The 19714-nt window shown below is 25.8% G+C and overlaps 1 protein-coding gene across 3 annotated transcripts in view; it reads right to left on the bottom strand.

Annotated features, from left to right (window-relative positions):
* nrg3a (neuregulin 3a) overlaps positions 1-19714 on the bottom strand; it is a 116408-nt gene that overhangs the window by 6656 nt on the left and 90038 nt on the right. For all 3 annotated transcript variants that reach the window (XR_013303782.1, XR_013303781.1, XR_013303783.1), the window contains exons 11-12: positions 19433-19555; positions 17761-17864 (exon numbers count right to left, since the gene is read on the bottom strand). The gene's annotated coding sequence lies outside the window, so the exon portion shown is untranslated. The remainder of the gene's footprint in view (positions 1-17760; positions 17865-19432; positions 19556-19714) is intronic.

Here is a 19714-nt window from a genome sequence, read left to right as displayed (position 1 = left end):
AGAAATAAAGCCTTACTATACTATGTCGTTTTTTAAAGAAAAATGCCTTAGTATACTATGTCGTTTTTTAAGAAATAAAGCCTTACTATACTATGTCGTTTTTTTAAGAAAAAAAGCCTTACTATACTATGTCGTTTTTTAAGAAATAAAGCCTTACTATACTATGTCGTTTTTTAAAGAAAAATGCCTTAGTATACTATGTCGTTTTTTAAGAAATAAAGCCTTACTATACTATGTCGTTTTTTAAGAAAAAAGTCTTACTATACTATGTCGTTTAAGAAATAAAGCCTTACTATACTATGTCGTTTTTTAAAGAAAGAAGCCTTACTATACTGTGTCGTTTTTTTAAGAAAAATGCCTTACTATACTATGTCATTTTTTAATTAAAAAAAGCCTTACTATACTATGTCGTTTTTTAATTTAAAAAAGCCTTACTATACTATGTCGTTTTTTAATTAAAAAAGCCTTACTATACTATGTCGTTTTTTAAGAAATAAAGCCTTACTATACTATGTCGTTTTTTAAGAAAAAAGTCTTACTATACTATGTCGTTTTTTAAGAAAAAAAGCCTTACTATACTATGTCGTTTTTTAAGAAATAAAGCCTTACTATACTATGTCGTTTTTTAAAGAAAAATGCCTTAGTATACTATGTCGTTTTTTAAGAAATAAAGCCTTACTATACTATGTCGTTTTTTTAAGAAAAAAAGCCTCACTATACTATGTTGTTTTTTTAAGAAAAATGCCTTACTATACTATGTCGTTTTTTAATTTAAAAAAGCCTTACTATACTATGTCGTTTTTTAAAGAAAAAAGCCTTACTATACTATGTCGTTTTTTAAGAAATAAAGCCTTACTATACTATGTCGTTTTTTAAGAAAAAAAGCCTTACTATACTATGTCGATTTTTAAAGAAAAATGCCTTACTATACTATGTCGTTTTTTAAGAAATAAAGCCTTACTATACTATGTCGTTTTTTAAGAAAAAAAGCCTTACTATACTATGTCGATTTTTAAAGAAAAATGCCTTACTATACTATGTCGTTTTTTAAGAAAAAAAGCCTTACTATACTATGTCGTTTTTTAATTTAAAAAAGCCTTACTATACTATGTCGTTTTTTAATTTAAAAAAGCCTTACTATACTATGTCGTTTTTTTAAGAAAAATGCCTTACTATACTATGTCGTTTTTTAATTTAAAAATGCCTTACTATACTATTTCGTTTTTTAATAAAAAAAGCCTTACTATACTATGTCGTTTTTTAAGAAATAAAGCCTTACTATACTATGTCGTTTTTTAAGAAAAAAAGCCTTACTATACTATGTCGTTTTTTAAAGAAAAATGCCTTACTATACTATGTCGTTTTTTAAGAAAAAAAGCCTTACTATACTATGTCGTTTTTTTAAGAAAAATGCCTTACTATACTATGTCGTTTTTTAAAGAAAAAAGCCTTACTATACTATGTCGTTTTTTAAAGAAAAAGCCTTACTATACTATGTCGTTTTTTAATTTAAAAAAGCCTTACTATACTATGTCGTTTTTTAATAAAAAAAGCCTTACTATACTATGTCGTTTTTTAAGAAATAAAGCCTTACTATACTATGTCGTTTTTTAAAAAAAAAAGCCTTACTATACTATGTCGTTTTTTAAGAAAAAAAGCCTTACTATACTATGTCGTTTTTTAAAGAAAGAAGCCTTACTATACTATGTCGGTTTTTTTAAGAAAAATGCCTTACTATACTATGTCGTTTTTTAATTTAAAAAAGCCTTACTACACTGTCGTTTTTTAAGAAAAAAAGCCTTACTATACTATGTCGTTTTTTAATTTAAAAAAGCCTTACTATACTATGTCGTTTTTTAAGAATAAAGCCTTACTATACTATGTCGTTTTTTAAGAAAAAAAGCCTTACTATACTATGTCGTTTTTTTAAGAAAAATGGCTTACTATACTATGTCGTTTTTTAAGAAAAAAAGCCTTACTATACTATGTCGTTTTTTAATTTAAAAAAGCCTTACTATACTATGTCGTTTTTTAATAAAAAAAGCCTTACTATACTATGTCGTTTTTTAAAGAAAAATGCCTTACTATACTATGTCGTTTTTTAAGAAAAAAAGCCTTACTATACTACGTCGTTTTTTAAGAAAAAAAGCCTTACTATACTATGTCGTTTTTTTAAGAAAAATGCCTTACTATACTATGTCGTTTTTTTAAGAAAAATGCCTTACTATACTATGTCGTTTTTTAATTTAAAAAAGCCTTACTATACTATGTCGTTTTTTTAAGAAAAATGCCTTACTATACTATGTCGTTTTTAATTTAAAAAAGCCTTACTATACTATGTCGTTTTTTAATAAAAAAAGCCTTACTATACTATGTCGTTTTTTAAGAAATAAAGCCTTACTATACTATGTCGTTTTTTAAGAAAAAAAGCCTTACTATACTATGTCGTTTTTTAAAGAAAGAAGCCTTACTATACTATGTCGGTTTTTTTAAGAAAAATGCCTTACTATACTATGTCGTTTTTTAATTTAAAAAAGCCTTACTATACTATGTCGTTTTTAAATAAAAAAAGCCTTACTATACTATGTCGTTTTTTAAGAAATAAAGCCTTACTATACTATGTCGTTTTTTAAGAAAAAAAGCCTTACTATACTATGTCGTTTTTTTAAGAAAAATGCCTTACTATACTATGTCGTTTTTTAAGAAAAAAAGCCTTACTATACTATGTCGTTTTTTAATTTAAAAAAGCCTTACTATACTATGTCGTTTTTTAATAAAAAAAGCCTTACTATACTATGTCGTTTTTTAAGAAATAAAGCCTTACTATACTATGTCGTTTTTTTTAAGAAAAATGCCTTACTATACTATATCGTTTTTTAATTTAAAAAAGCCTTACTATACTATGACGTTTTTTAATAAAAAAAGCCTTACTATACTATGTCGTTTTTTAATTAAAAAAGCCTTACTATACTATACTATGTCGTTTTTTAATAAAAAAAAGCCTTACTATACTATGTCGTTTTTTAAGAAAAAAAGCCTTACTACACCTATGTCGTTTTTTTAAGAAAAAAAGCCTTACTATACTATGTCGTTTTTTAATTTAAAAAAGCCTTACTATACTATGTCGTTTTTTAAAGAAAAAAAGCCTTACTATACTATGTCGTTTTTTTAAGAAAAATGCCTTACTATACTATGTCGTTTTTTAATTTAAAAAAGCCTTACTATACTATGACGTTTTTTAATAAAAAAAGCCTTACTATACTATGTCGTTTTTTAAGAATAAAGCCTTACTATACTATGTCGTTTTTTAAGAAAAAAAGCCTTACTATACTATGTCGTTTTTTAAGAAATAAAGCCTTACTATACTATGTCGTTTTTTAAGAAAAAAAGCCTTACTATACTATGTCGTTTTTTAAAGAAAAATGCCTTACTATACTATGTCGTTTTTTAAGAAAAAAAGCCTTACTATACTACGTCGTTTTTTAAGAAAAAAAGCCTTACTATACTATGTCGTTTTTTTAAGAAAAATGCCTTACTATACTATGTCGTTTTTTTAAGAAAAATGCCTTACTATACTATGTCGTTTTTTAATTTAAAAAAGCCTTACTATACTATGTCGTTTTTTTAAGAAAAATGCCTTACTATACTATGTCGTTTTTAATTTAAAAAAGCCTTACTATACTATGTCGTTTTTTTAATAAAAAAAGCCTTACTATACTATGTCGTTTTTTAAGAAATAAAGCCTTACTATACTATGTCGTTTTTTAAGAAAAAAAAGCCTTACTATACTATGTCGTTTTTTAATTTAAAAAAGCCTTACTATACTATGTCGTTTTTTAATAAAAAAAGCCTTACTATACTATGTCGTTTTTTAAGAAATAAAGCCTTACTATACTATGTCGTTTTTTAAGAAAAAAAGCCTTACTATACTATGTCGTTTTTTAAAGAAAGAAGCCTTACTATACTATGTCGTTTTTTTTAAGAAAAATGCCTTACTATACTATGTCGTTTTTTAATTTAAAAAAGCCTTACTATACTATGTCGTTTTTTAAGAAAAAAAGCCTTACTATACTATGTCGTTTTTTAAGAAATAAAGCCTTACTATACTATGTCGTTTTTTAAGAAAAAAAGCCTTACTATACTATGTCGTTTTTTTAAGAAAAATGCCTTACTATACTATGTCGTTTTTTAAGAAAAAAAGCCTTACTATACTATGTCGTTTTTTAATTTAAAAAAGCCTTACTATACTATGTCGTTTTTTAATAAAAAAAAGCCTTACTATACTATGTCGTTTTTTAAGAAATAAAGCCTTACTATACTATGTCGTTTTTTAAGAAATAAAGCCTTACTATACTATGTCGTTTTTTAAGAAAAAAAGCCTTACTATACTATGTCGTTTTTTTAAGAAAAATGCCTTACTATACTATGTCGTTTTTAATTTAAAAAAGCCTTACTATACTATGTCGTTTTTTAATAAAAAAAGCCTTACTATACTATGTCGTTTTTTAAGAAATAAAGCCTTACTATACTATGTCGTTTTTTAAGAAAAAAAGCCTTACTATACTATGTCGTTTTTTAATTTAAAAAAGCCTTACTATACTATGTCGTTTTTTAATAAAAAAAGCCTTACTATACTATGTCGTTTTTTAAGAATAAAGCCTTACTATACTATGTCGTTTTTTAAGAAAAAAAGCCTTACTATACTATGTCGTTTTTTAAGAAATAAAGCCTTACTATACTATGTCGTTTTTTAAGAAAAAAAGCCTTACTATACTATGTCGTTTTTTAAAGAAAAATGCCTTACTATACTATGTCGTTTTTTAAGAAAAAAAGCCTTACTATACTATGTCGTTTTTTAAGAAAAAAAGCCTTACTATACTATGTCGTTTTTTTAAGAAAAATGCCTTACTATACTATGTCGTTTTTTAATTTAAAAAAGCCTTACTATACTATGTCGTTTTTTAAGAAAAAAAGCCTTACTATACTATGTCGTTTTTTAAGAAAAAAAGCCTTACTATACTATGTCGTTTCTTAATTTAAAAAAGCCTTACTATACTATGTCGTTTTTTAATAAAAAAAGCCTTACTATACTATGTCGTTTTTTAAGAAAAAAAGCCTTACTATACTATGTCGTTTTTTAATTTAAAAAAGCCTTACTATACTATGTCGTTTTTTAATAAAAAAAGCCTTACTATACTATGTCGTTTTTTAAGAATAAAGCCTTACTATACTATGTCGTTTTTTAAGAAAAAAAGCCTTACTATACTATGTCGTTTTTTAAGAAATAAAGCCTTACTATACTATGTCGTTTTTTAAGAAAAAAAGCCTTACTATACTATGTTGTTTTTTTAAGAAAAATGCCTTACTATACTATGTCGTTTTTTAAGAAAAAAAGCCTTACTATACTATGTCGTTTTTTAATTTAAAAAAGCCTTACTATACTATGTCGTTTTTTAAAGAAAAAAGCCTTACTATACTATGTCGTTTTTTAAGAAATAAAGCCTTACTATACTATGTCGTTTTTTAAGAAAAAAAGCCTTACTATACTATGTCGTTTTTTTAAGAAAAATGCCTTACTATACTATGTCGTTTTTTTAAGAAAAATGCCTTACTATACTATGTCGTTTTTTAATTTAAAAAAGCCTTACTATACTATGTCGTTTTTTTAAGAAAAATGCCTTACTATACTATGTCGTTTTTAATTTAAAAAAGCCTTACTACACTATGTCGTTTTTTAATAAAAAAAGCCTTACTATACTATGTCGTTTTTTAAGAAATAAAGCCTTACTATACTATGTCGTTTTTTAAGAAAAAAAGCCTTACTATACTATGTCGTTTTTTAATTTAAAAAAGCCTTACTATACTATGTCGTTTTTTAATAAAAAAAGCCTTACTATACTATGTCGTTTTTTAAGAATAAAGCCTTACTATACTATGTCGTTTTTTAAGAAAAAAAGCCTTACTATACTATGTCGTTTTTTAAGAAATAAAGCCTTACTATACTATGTCGTTTTTTAAGAAAAAAAGCCTTACTATACTATGTCGTTTTTTAAAGAAAAATGCCTTACTATACTATGTCGTTTTTTAAGAAAAAAAGCCTTACTATACTATGTCGTTTTTTAAGAAAAAAAGCCTTACTATACTATGTCGTTTTTTTAAGAAAAATGCATTACTATACTATGTCGTTTTTTTAAGAAAAATGCCTTACTATACTATGTCGTTTTTTAATTTAAAAAAGCCTTACTATACTATGTCGTTTTTTAAGAAAAAAAGCCTTACTTTTCTATGTCGTTTTTTAATTTAAAAAAGCCTTACTATACTATGTCGTTTTTTAATAAAAAAAAGCCTTACTATACTATGTCGTTTTTTAAGAAAAAAAGCCTTACTATACTATGTCGTTTTTTAATTTAAAAAAGCCTTACTATACTATGTCGTTTTTAATAAAAAAAGCCTTACTATACTATGTCGTTTTTTAAGAATAAAGCCTTACTATACTATGTCGTTTTTTAAGAAAAAAAGCCTTACTATACTATGTCGTTTTTTAAGAAATAAAGCCTTACTATACTATGTCGTTTTTTAAGAAAAAAAGCCTTACTATACTATGTCGTTTTTTAAGAAATAAAGCCTTACTATACTATGTCGTTTTTTTAAGAAAAAAAGCCTTACTATACTATGTCGGTTTTTTTAAGAAAAATGCCTTACTATACTATGTCGTTTTTAATTTAAAAAAGCCTTACTATACTATGTCGTTTTTTAATAAAAAAAGCCTTACTATACTATGTCGTTTTTTAAGAAATAAAGCCTTACGTCGTTTTTTAAGAAAAAAAGCCTTACTATACTATGTCGTTTTTTAATTTAAAAAAGCCTTACTATACTATGTCGTTTTTTAATAAAAAAAGCCTTACTATACTATGTCGTTTTTTAAGAATAAAGCCTTACTATACTATGTCGTTTTTTAAGAAAAAAAGCCTTACTATACTATGTCGTTTTTTAATTTTAAAAAGCCTTACTATACTATGTCGTTTTTTAAAGAAAAAAGCCTTACTATACTATGTCGTTTTTTAAGAAATAAAGCCTTACTATACTATGTCGTTTTTTAAGAAAAAAAGCCTTACTATACTATGTCGTTTTTTAAGAAAAAAAGCCTTACTATACTATGTCGTTTTTTAAGAAAAAAAGCCTTACTATACTATGTCGTTTTTTTAAGAAAAATGCATTACTATACTATGTCGTTTTTTTAAGAAAAATGCCTTACTATACTATGTCGTTTTTTAATTTAAAAATGCCTTACTATACTATTTCGTTTTTTAATAAAAAAAGCCTTACTATACTATGTCGTTTTTTAAGAAATAAAGCCTTACTATACTATGTCGTTTTTTAAGAAAAAAAGCCTTACTATACTATGTCGTTTTTTAAAGAAAAATGCCTTACTATACTATGTCGTTTTTTAAGAAAAAAAGCCTTACTATACTATGTCGTTTTTTTAAGAAAAATGCCTTACTATACTATGTCGTTTTTTAAAGAAAAAAGCCTTACTATACTATGTCGTTTTTTAAAGAAAAAGCCTTACTATACTATGTCGTTTTTTAATTTAAAAAAGCCTTACTATACTATGTCGTTTTTTAATAAAAAAAGCCTTACTATACTATGTCGTTTTTTAAGAAATAAAGCCTTACTATACTATGTCGTTTTTTAAAAAAAAAAGCCTTACTATACTATGTCGTTTTTTAAGAAAAAAAGCCTTACTATACTATGTCGTTTTTTAAAGAAAGAAGCCTTACTATACTATGTCGGTTTTTTTAAGAAAAATGCCTTACTATACTATGTCGTTTTTTAATTTAAAAAAGCCTTACTACACTGTCGTTTTTTAAGAAAAAAAGCCTTACTATACTATGTCGTTTTTTAATTTAAAAAAGCCTTACTATACTATGTCGTTTTTTAAGAATAAAGCCTTACTATACTATGTCGTTTTTTAAGAAAAAAAGCCTTACTATACTATGTCGTTTTTTTAAGAAAAATGGCTTACTATACTATGTCGTTTTTTAAGAAAAAAAGCCTTACTATACTATGTCGTTTTTTAATTTAAAAAAGCCTTACTATACTATGTCGTTTTTTAATAAAAAAAGCCTTACTATACTATGTCGTTTTTTAAAGAAAAATGCCTTACTATACTATGTCGTTTTTTAAGAAAAAAAGCCTTACTATACTACGTCGTTTTTTAAGAAAAAAAGCCTTACTATACTATGTCGTTTTTTTAAGAAAAATGCCTTACTATACTATGTCGTTTTTTTAAGAAAAATGCCTTACTATACTATGTCATTTTTTAATTTAAAAAAGCCTTACTATACTATGTCGTTTTTTTAAGAAAAATGCCTTACTATACTATGTCGTTTTTAATTTAAAAAAGCCTTACTATACTATGTCGTTTTTTAATAAAAAAAGCCTTACTATACTATGTCGTTTTTTAAGAAATAAAGCCTTACTATACTATGTCGTTTTTTAAGAAAAAAAGCCTTACTATACTATGTCGTTTTTTAAAGAAAGAAGCCTTACTATACTATGTCGGTTTTTTTAAGAAAAATGCCTTACTATACTATGTCGTTTTTTAATTTAAAAAAGCCTTACTATACTATGTCGTTTTTAAATAAAAAAAGCCTTACTATACTATGTCGTTTTTTAAGAAATAAAGCCTTACTATACTATGTCGTTTTTTAAGAAAAAAAGCCTTATGTCGTTTTTTTAAGAAAAATGCCTTACTATACTATGTCGTTTTTTAAGAAAAAAAGCCTTACTATACTATGTCGTTTTTTAATTTAAAAAAGCCTTACTATACTATGTCGTTTTTTAATAAAAAAAGCCTTACTATACTATGTCGTTTTTTAAGAAATAAAGCCTTACTATACTATGTCGTTTTTTTTAAGAAAAATGCCTTACTATACTATATCGTTTTTTAATTTAAAAAAGCCTTACTATACTATGACGTTTTTTAATAAAAAAAGCCTTACTATACTATGTCGTTTTTTAATTAAAAAAGCCTTACTATACTATACTATGTCGTTTTTTAAGAAAAAAAGCCTTACTACACCTATGTCGTTTTTTTAAGAAAAAAAGCCTTACTATACTATGTCGTTTTTTAATTTAAAAAAGCCTTACTATACTATGTCGTTTTTTAAAGAAAAAAAGCCTTACTATACTATGTCGTTTTTTTAAGAAAAATGCCTTACTATACTATGTCGTTTTTTAATTTAAAAAAGCCTTACTATACTATGACGTTTTTTAATAAAAAAAGCCTTACTATACTATGTCGTTTTTTAAGAATAAAGCCTTACTATACTGTCGTTTTTTAAGAAAAAAAGCCTTACTATACTATGTCGTTTTTTAAGAAATAAAGCCTTACTATACTATGTCGTTTTTTAAGAAAAAAAGCCTTACTATACTATGTCGTTTTTTAAAGAAAAATGCCTTACTATACTATGTCGTTTTTTAAGAAAAAAAGCCTTACTATACTACGTCGTTTTTTAAGAAAAAAAGCCTTACTATACTATGTCGTTTTTTTAAGAAAAATGCCTTACTATACTATGTCGTTTTTTTAAGAAAAATGCCTTACTATACTATGTCGTTTTTTAATTTAAAAAAGCCTTACTATACTATGTCGTTTTTTTAAGAAAAATGCCTTACTATACTATGTCGTTTTTAATTTAAAAAAGCCTTACTATACTATGTCGTTTTTTTAATAAAAAAAGCCTTACTATACTATGTCGTTTTTTAAGAAATAAAGCCTTACTATACTATGTCGTTTTTTAAGAAAAAAAAGCCTTACTATACTATGTCGTTTTTTAATTTAAAAAAGCCTTACTATACTATGTCGTTTTTTAATAAAAAAAGCCTTACTATACTATGTCGTTTTTTAAGAAATAAAGCCTTACTATACTATGTCGTTTTTTAAGAAATAAAGCCTTACTATACTATGTCGTTTTTTAAAGAAAGAAGCCTTACTATACTATGTCGTTTTTTTTAAGAAAAATGCCTTACTATACTATGTCGTTTTTTAATTTAAAAAAGCCTTACTATACTATGTCGTTTTTTAAGAAAAAAAGCCTTACTATACTATGTCGTTTTTTAAGAAATAAAGCCTTACTATACTATGTCGTTTTTTAAGAAAAAAAGCCTTACTATACTATGTCGTTTTTTTAAGAAAAATGCCTTACTATACTATGTCGTTTTTTAAGAAAAAAAGCCTTACTATACTATGTCGTTTTTTAATTTAAAAAAGCCTTACTATACTATGTCGTTTTTTAATAAAAAAAAGCCTTACTATACTATGTCGTTTTTTAAGAAATAAAGCCTTACTATACTATGTCGTTTTTTAAGAAATAAAGCCTTACTATACTATGTCGTTTTTTAAGAAAAAAAGCCTTACTATACTATGTCGTTTTTTTAAGAAAAATGCCTTACTATACTATGTCGTTTTTAATTTAAAAAAGCCTTACTATACTATGTCGTTTTTTAATAAAAAAAGCCTTACTATACTATGTCGTTTTTTAAGAAATAAAGCCTTACTATACTATGTCGTTTTTTAAGAAAAAAAGCCTTACTATACTATGTCGTTTTTTAATTTAAAAAAGCCTTACTATACTATGTCGTTTTTTAATAAAAAAAGCCTTACTATACTATGTCGTTTTTTAAGAATAAAGCCTTACTATACTATGTCGTTTTTTAAGAAAAAAAGCCTTACTATACTATGTCGTTTTTTAAGAAATAAAGCCTTACTATACTATGTCGTTTTTTAAGAAAAAAAGCCTTACTATACTATGTCGTTTTTTAAAGAAAAATGCCTTACTATACTATGTCGTTTTTTAAGAAAAAAAGCCTTACTATACTATGTCGTTTTTTAAGAAAAAAAGCCTTACTATACTATGTCGTTTTTTTAAGAAAAATGCCTTACTATACTATGTCGTTTTTTAATTTAAAAAAGCCTTACTATACTATGTCGTTTTTTAAGAAAAAAAGCCTTACTATACTATGTCGTTTTTTAAGAAAAAAAGCCTTACTATACTATGTCGTTTCTTAATTTAAAAAAGCCTTACTATACTATGTCGTTTTTTAATAAAAAAAGCCTTACTATACTATGTCGTTTTTTAAGAAAAAAAGCCTTACTATACTATGTCGTTTTTTAATTTAAAAAAGCCTTACTATACTATGTCGTTTTTTAATAAAAAAAGCCTTACTATACTATGTCGTTTTTTAAGAATAAAGCCTTACTATACTATGTCGTTTTTTAAGAAAAAAAGCCTTACTATACTATGTCGTTTTTTAAGAAATAAAGCCTTACTATACTATGTCGTTTTTTAAGAAAAAAAGCCTTACTATACTATGTTGTTTTTTTAAGAAAAATGCCTTACTATACTATGTCGTTTTTTAAGAAAAAAAGCCTTACTATACTATGTCGTTTTTTAATTTAAAAAAGCCTTACTATACTATGTCGTTTTTTAAAGAAAAAAGCCTTACTATACTATGTCGTTTTTTAAGAAATAAAGCCTTACTATACTATGTCGTTTTTTAAGAAAAAAAGCCTTACTATACTATGTCGTTTTTTTAAGAAAAATGCCTTACTATACTATGTCGTTTTTTTAAGAAAAATGCCTTACTATACTATGTCGTTTTTTAATTTAAAAAAGCCTTACTATACTATGTCGTTTTTTTAAGAAAAATGCCTTACTATACTATGTCGTTTTTAATTTAAAAAAGCCTTACTACACTATGTCGTTTTTTAATAAAAAAAGCCTTACTATACTATGTCGTTTTTTAAGAAATAAAGCCTTACTATACTATGTCGTTTTTTAAGAAAAAAAGCCTTACTATACTATGTCGTTTTTTAATTTAAAAAAGCCTTACTATACTATGTCGTTTTTTAATAAAAAAAGCCTTACTATACTATGTCGTTTTTTAAGAATAAAGCCTTACTATACTATGTCGTTTTTTAAGAAAAAAAGCCTTACTATACTATGTCGTTTTTTAAGAAATAAAGCCTTACTATACTATGTCGTTTTTTAAGAAAAAAAGCCTTACTATACTATGTCGTTTTTTAAAGAAAAATGCCTTACTATACTATGTCGTTTTTTAAGAAAAAAAGCCTTACTATACTATGTCGTTTTTTAAGAAAAAAAGCCTTACTATACTATGTCGTTTTTTTAAGAAAAATGCATTACTATACTATGTCGTTTTTTTAAGAAAAATGCCTTACTATACTATGTCGTTTTTTAATTTAAAAAAGCCTTACTATACTATGTCGTTTTTTAAGAAAAAAAGCCTTACTTTTCTATGTCGTTTTTTAATTTAAAAAAGCCTTACTATACTATGTCGTTTTTTAATAAAAAAAAGCCTTACTATACTATGTCGTTTTTTAAGAAAAAAAGCCTTACTATACTATGTCGTTTTTTAATTTAAAAAAGCCTTACTATACTATGTCGTTTTTAATAAAAAAAGCCTTACTATACTATGTCGTTTTTTAAGAATAAAGCCTTACTATACTATGTCGTTTTTTAAGAAAAAAAGCCTTACTATACTATGTCGTTTTTTAAGAAATAAAGCCTTACTATACTATGTCGTTTTTTAAGAAAAAAAGCCTTACTATACTATGTCGTTTTTTAAGAAATAAAGCCTTACTATACTATGTCGTTTTTTTAAGAAAAAAAGCCTTACTATACTATGTCGGTTTTTTTAAGAAAAATGCCTTACTATACTATGTCGTTTTTAATTTAAAAAAGCCTTACTATACTATGTCGTTTTTTAATAAAAAAAGCCTTACTATACTATGTCGTTTTTTAAGAAATAAAGCCTTACGTCGTTTTTTAAGAAAAAAAGCCTTACTATACTATGTCGTTTTTTAATTTAAAAAAGCCTTACTATACTATGTCGTTTTTTAATAAAAAAAGCCTTACTATACTATGTCGTTTTTTAAGAATAAAGCCTTACTATACTATGTCGTTTTTTAAGAAAAAAAGCCTTACTATACTATGTCGTTTTTTAATTTTAAAAAGCCTTACTATACTATGTCGTTTTTTAAAGAAAAAAGCCTTACTATACTATGTCGTTTTTTAAGAAATAAAGCCTTACTATACTATGTCGTTTTTTAAGAAAAAAAGCCTTACTATACTATGTCGTTTTTTAAGAAAAAAAGCCTTACTATACTATGTCGTTTTTTAAGAAAAAAAGCCTTACTATACTATGTCGTTTTTTTAAGAAAAATGCATTACTATACTATGTCGTTTTTTTAAGAAAAATGCCTTACTATACTATGTCGTTTTTTAATTTAAAAAAGCCTTACTATACTATGTCGTTTTTTAAGAAAAAAAGCCTTACTATACTATGTCGTTTTTTAATTTAAAAAAGCCTTACTATACTATGTCGTTTTTTAATAAAAAAAAGCCTTACTATACTATGTCGTTTTTTAAGAAAAAAAGCCTTACTATACTATGTCGTTTTTTAATTTAAAAAAGCCTTACTATACTATGTCGTTTTTAATAAAAAAAGCCTTACTATACTATGTCGTTTTTTAAGAATAAAGCCTTACTATACTATGTCGTTTTTTAAGAAAAAAAGCCTTACTATACTATGTCGTTTTTTAAGAAATAAAGCCTTACTATACTATGTCGTTTTTTAAGAAAAAAAGCCTTACTATACTATGTCGTTTTTTAAGAAATAAAGCCTTACTATACTATGTCGTTTTTTTAAGAAAAAAAGCCTTACTATACTATGTCGGTTTTTTTAAGAAAAATGCCTTACTATACTATGTCGTTTTTAATTTAAAAAAGCCTTACTATACTATGTCGTTTTTTAATAAAAAAAGCCTTACTATACTATGTCGTTTTTTAAGAAATAAAGCCTTACTATACTATGTCGTTTTTTAAGAAAAAAAGCCTTACTATACTATGTCGTTTTTTAATTTAAAAAAGCCTTACTATACTATGTCGTTTTTTAATAAAAAAAGCCTTACTATACTATGTCGTTTTTTAAGAATAAAGCCTTACTATACTATGTCGTTTTTTAAGAAAAAAAGCCTTACTATACTATGTCGTTTTTTAAAGAAAAAAGCCTTACTATACTATGTCGTTTTTTAAGAAATAAAGCCTTACTATACTATGTCGTTTTTTAAGAAAAAAAGCCTTACTATACTATGTCGATTTTTAAAGAAAAATGCCTTACTATACTATGTCGTTTTTTAAGAAAAAAAGCCTTACTATACTATGTCGTTTTTTAATTTAAAAAAGCCTTACTATACTATGTCGTTTTTTAATAAAAAAAGCCTTACTATACTATGTCGTTTTTTAAGAAATAAAGCCTTACTATACTATGTCGTTTTTTAAGAAAGAAGCCTTACTATACTATGTCGTTTTTTTAAGAAAAATGCCTTACTATACTATGTCGTTTTTTTAAGAAAAATGCCTTACTATACTATGTCGTTTTTTAATTTAAAAATGCCTTACTATACTATGTCGTTTTTTAATAAAAAAAGCCTTACTATACTATGTCGTTTTTTAAGAAATAAAGCCTTACTATACTATGTCGTTTTTTAAGAAAAAAAGCCTTACTATACTATGTCGTTTTTTAAAGAAAAATGCCTTACTATACTATGTCGTTTTTTTAAGAAAAAAAGCCTTACTATACTATGTCGGTTTTTTTAAGAAAAATGCCTTACTATACTATGTCGTTTTTAATTTAAAAAAGCCTTACTATACTATGTCGTTTTTTAATAAAAAAAGCCTTACTATACTATGTCGTTTTTTAATAAAAAAAGCCTTACTATACTATGTCGTTTTTTAAGAAATAAAGCCTTACTATACTATGTCGTTTTTTTAAGAAAAAAAGCCTTACTATACTATGTCGGTTTTTTTAAGAAAAATGCCTTACTATACTATGTCGTTTTTAATTTAAAAAAGCCTTACTATACTATGTCGTTTTTTAATAAAAAAAGCCTTACTATACTATGTCGTTTTTTAAGAAATAAAGCCTTACTATACTATGTCGTTTTTTAAGAAAAAAAGCCTTACTATACTATGTCGTTTTTTAATTTAAAAAAGCCTTACTATACTATGTCGTTTTTTAATAAAAAAAGCCTTACTATACTATGTCGTTTTTTAAGAATAAAGCCTTACTATACTATGTCGTTTTTTAAGAAAAAAAGCCTTACTATACTATGTCGTTTTTTAATTTTAAAAAGCCTTACTATACTATGTCGTTTTTTAAAGAAAAAAGCCTTACTATACTATGTCGTTTTTTAAGAAATAAAGCCTTACTATACTATGTCGTTTTTTAAGAAAAAAAGCCTTACTATACTATGTCGATTTTTAAAGAAAAATGCCTTACTATACTATGTCGTTTTTTAAGAAAAAAAGCCTTACTATACTATGTCGTTTTTTAATTTAAAAAAGCCTTACTATACTATGTCGTTTTTTAATAAAAAAAGCCTTACTATACTATGTCGTTTTTTAAGAAATAAAGCCTTACTATACTATGTCGTTTTTTAAGAAAGAAGCCTTACTATACTATGTCGTTTTTTTAAGAAAAATGCCTTACTATACTATGTCGTTTTTTTAAGAAAAATGCCTTACTATACTATGTCGTTTTTTAATTTAAAAATGCCTTACTATACTATGTCGTTTTTTAATAAAAAAAGCCTTACTATACTATGTCGTTTTTTAAGAAATAAAGCCTTACTATACTATGTCGTTTTTTAAGAAAAAAAGCCTTACTATACTATGTCGTTTTTTAAAGAAAAATGCCTTACTATACTATGTCGTTTTTTAAGAAAAAAAGCCTTACTATACTATGTCGTTTTTTAAGAAAAAAAGCCTTACTATACTATGTCGTTTTTTAAAGAAAGAAGCCTTACTATACTATGTCGTTTTTTTAAGAAAAATGCCTTACTATACTATGTCGTTTTTTAATTTAAAAAAGCCTTACTATACTATGTCGTTTTTAAATAAAAAAAGCCTTACTATACTATGTCGTTTTTTAAGAAATAAAGCCTTACTATACTATGTCGTTTTTTTAAGAAAAAAAGCCTTACTATACTATGTTGTTTTTTTAAGAAAAATGCCTTACTATACTATGTCGTTTTTTAAGAAAAAAAGCCTTACTATACTATGTCGTTTTTTAATTTAAAAAAGCCTTACTATACTATGTCGTTTTTTAATAAAAAAAGCCTTACTATACTATGTCGTTTTTTAAGAAATAAAGCCTTACTATACTATGTCGTTTTTTACGAAAAAAAAGCCTTACTATACTATGTCGTTTTTTAATTTAAAAAAGCCTTACTATACTATGTCGTTTTTTAATAAAAAAAGCCTTACTATACTATGTCGTTTTTTAAGAAAGAAGCCTTACTATACTATGTCGTTTTTTTAAGAAAAATGCCTTACTATACTATGTCGTTTTTTTAAGAAAAATGCCTTACTATACTATGTCGTTTTTTAATTTAAAAATGCCTTACTATACTATGTCGTTTTTTAATAAAAAAAGCCTTACTATACTATGTCGTTTTTTAAGAAATAAAGCCTTACTATACTATGTCGTTTTTTAAGAAAAAAAGCCTTACTATACTATGTCGTTTTTTAAAGAAAAATGCCTTACTATACTATGTCGTTTTTTAAGAAAAAAAGCCTTACTATACTATGTCGTTTTTTAAGAAAAAAAGCCTTACTATACTGTCGTTTTTTAAAGAAAGAAGCCTTACTATACTATGTTGGTTTTTTTAAGAAAAATGCCTTACTATACTATGTCGTTTTTTAATTTAAAAAAGCCTTACTATACTATGTCGTTTTTAAATAAAAAAAGCCTTACTATACTATGTCGTTTTTTAAGAAATAAAGCCTTACTATACTATGTCGTTTTTTAAGAAAAAAAGCCTTACTATACTATGTCGTTTTTTTAAGAAAAATGCCTTACTATACTATGTCGTTTTTTAAGAAAAAAAGCCTTACTATACTATGTCGTTTTTTAATTTAAAAAAGCCTTACTATACTATGTCGTTTTTTAATAAAAAAAGCCTTACTATACTATGTCGTTTTTTAAGAAATAAAGCCTTACTATACTATGTCGTTTTTTAAGAAAAAAAGCCTTACTATACTATGTCGTTTTTTAATTTAAAAAAGCCTTACTATACTATGTCGTTTTTTAAAGAAAAAAAGCCTTACTATACTATGTCGTTTTTTTAAGAAAAATGCCTTACTATACTATGTCGTTTTTTAATTTAAAAAAGCCTTACTATACTATGACGTTTTTTAATAAAAAAAGCCTTACTATACTATGTCGTTTTTTAAGAATAAAGCCTTACTATACTATGTCGTTTTTTAAGAAAAAAAGCCTTACTATACTATGTCGTTTTTTAAGAAATAAAGCCTTACTATACTATGTCGTTTTTTAAGAAAAAAAGCCTTACTATACTATGTCGTTTTTTAAAGAAAAATGCCTTACTATACTATGTCGTTTTTTTAAGAAAAATGCCTAACTATACTATGTCGTTATTTAAGAAATAAACGCCTTACTATACTATGTTGTTTTTAGGAGAAAAAAAAAGCCTTACTATACTATGACGCTTTTTTAAAGAAAAAAGCTTTACTATACTATGTCGTTTTTTAAAGAAAAAAGCCTTACTATACTATGTTGTTTTTTAAAGAAATAAACGCCTTACTATACATGGTCTTTGTTAATACAATAGATATACTATAACGCCACCTAATGGTGTGGAGGTTCACTCACCTGACTTTGTTGTGGGCAGGATTGTGATGGTTGTTTGTCTCTATTTGTCCGATAGCTGACTGGCGACCCGTCTCGAGTGTCAACTGCCTTTCGCCCAACGACAGCTGAGAAAAAGCGGGACAAGAAGATTGATTGACTAAATATACATGCTCTTTTTCTTCTTCTTTTTTTTTTTTTTACAATAAAAGCCTTACTATATATGGTCATTTTTTTACAATAAAAACAACTACTATACATTGTCATTTATTTTAAAAATAGCCTCACTATACATGGTCGCTTTAAAAAATAAATAGCCTTACTATACATGGTCTTTTTTTTAACTATAAAAACCTTACTATACATGTTCATTTTTAAGAAAAAAAGCCTTACTATACTATGTCGTTATTTAAGAAATAAACACCTAACTATACTATGTTGTTTGTTAAGAAAAAAAACCTGACCATACTATGTCGCTTTTTAAAAGAAAAAAGCCTTACTATACTATGCCGTTTTTTAAGAAAAAAACCTTACTATACTATGTCGTTTTTTAAGAAGAAAAGCCGTACTATACTGTCATTTTTTTAAGAAAAAAGCCTTACTATACCATGTCATTTTTTAAGAAAATAAGCCTTACTATACCATGTTGTTTTTTTAAGAAAATAAGCCTTACTATACATGGGCGTGTTTTAGGAAAAATATAAGCCTTACTACACATGGTTGTTTTTTAATTAAAAAAAGCCTTTCTATACTATGTCGTTTTTTCAAGAAAAAAGTCTTACTATACTATGTCGTTTTTTAAGAAAAAAAGCCTTACTATACTATGTCGTTTTTTCAAGAAAAAAGCCTTACTATACTATGTCGTTTTTTAAGAAAAAAAGCCTAACTATTCTATGTCGTTTTTTAAGAAAAAAAGCCTTACTATACTATGTCGTATTTTAAGAAAAAAAGCCTTACTATACTGTCGTTTTTTCAAGAAAAAAGCCTTACTATATATACTATGTCTTTTTTAAAAGAAAAAAAGCCTTACTATATATACTATGTCGTTTTTAAAAGAAAAAAAGCCTTACTATATATACTATGTCGTTTTTTAAAAGAAAAAAGCCTTACTATACTATGTCGTTTTTTAATAAAAAAAGCCTTACTATACTATGTCGTATTTTAGGAAAAAAATAAGCCTTACTATACATGGTTGTTTTTTCAAGAAAAAAAGCCTTATTATACATTGATTTATCTTTGACGGTCGCAACCGAATAAACTTCATTTCGACACTAAGGTATTAACTTTAAAGGTATCCATGTAAGTGAAGTTTTAGTGTCCAAAATAAATCAATGGCTCCTAAATTAAATCTTCCAACAGATTAGAATGCCATACTATTTGTTGGAAAATTCGAGGCGTGACTACAAATTTGGTGTGAACGTAACCATGACCTCGGGCGGCCTAAAGCAAATGTGGCGGTGACCAAGTGCCCCCCGCCCACCCTGTCATCAGCACGGCAAACTTCACACAGCTCGAGACCCGTAATTGGAGCGCGCCGCCGTTGAATGTCATTAAATGTCAGCGCGCCTATAAATAGCCTTTCATTAGCCAAAGAGCGCCACGCCATCTATCCCGCCGCAACGCAAATTTTTGGCCGCCGTGCTCGCTTTGCCGCAAAACAAAAAAGTCACCACGTAGGACGCACAGGAAATCTTACCTGGCAAGCAGGATGTGCAACATGGACAGGAAAAAACAAGACACGTAAATTCTGATTTCCTCCGTTCTCCATTCTGCTCATCCTTCCATGGGTCACGGGGGTGCTGGAGCCTATCCCAGCCAACTATGGGCCGTAGGAGAAAAATCCAATATGTTTGAATAACATTTTACAACAACAAAAATGTTACTTGTTATACACTAGAGGATAATGGCCCTAAAACCCAAGAAAATCGGTCAAAAATAATTTTCCCGTGACATTTGATTGTCTATATTTGCCGACTGT

The sequence above is a fragment of the Stigmatopora argus genome, chromosome 11 (assembly GCF_051989625.1).
Source record: "Stigmatopora argus isolate UIUO_Sarg chromosome 11, RoL_Sarg_1.0, whole genome shotgun sequence".
Taxonomy (NCBI): Eukaryota; Metazoa; Chordata; class Actinopteri; order Syngnathiformes; family Syngnathidae; genus Stigmatopora; species Stigmatopora argus.
The sequence above is the reverse complement of the archived record's forward strand: the minus strand, read 5'-3'. Positions and strand labels throughout refer to the sequence as shown.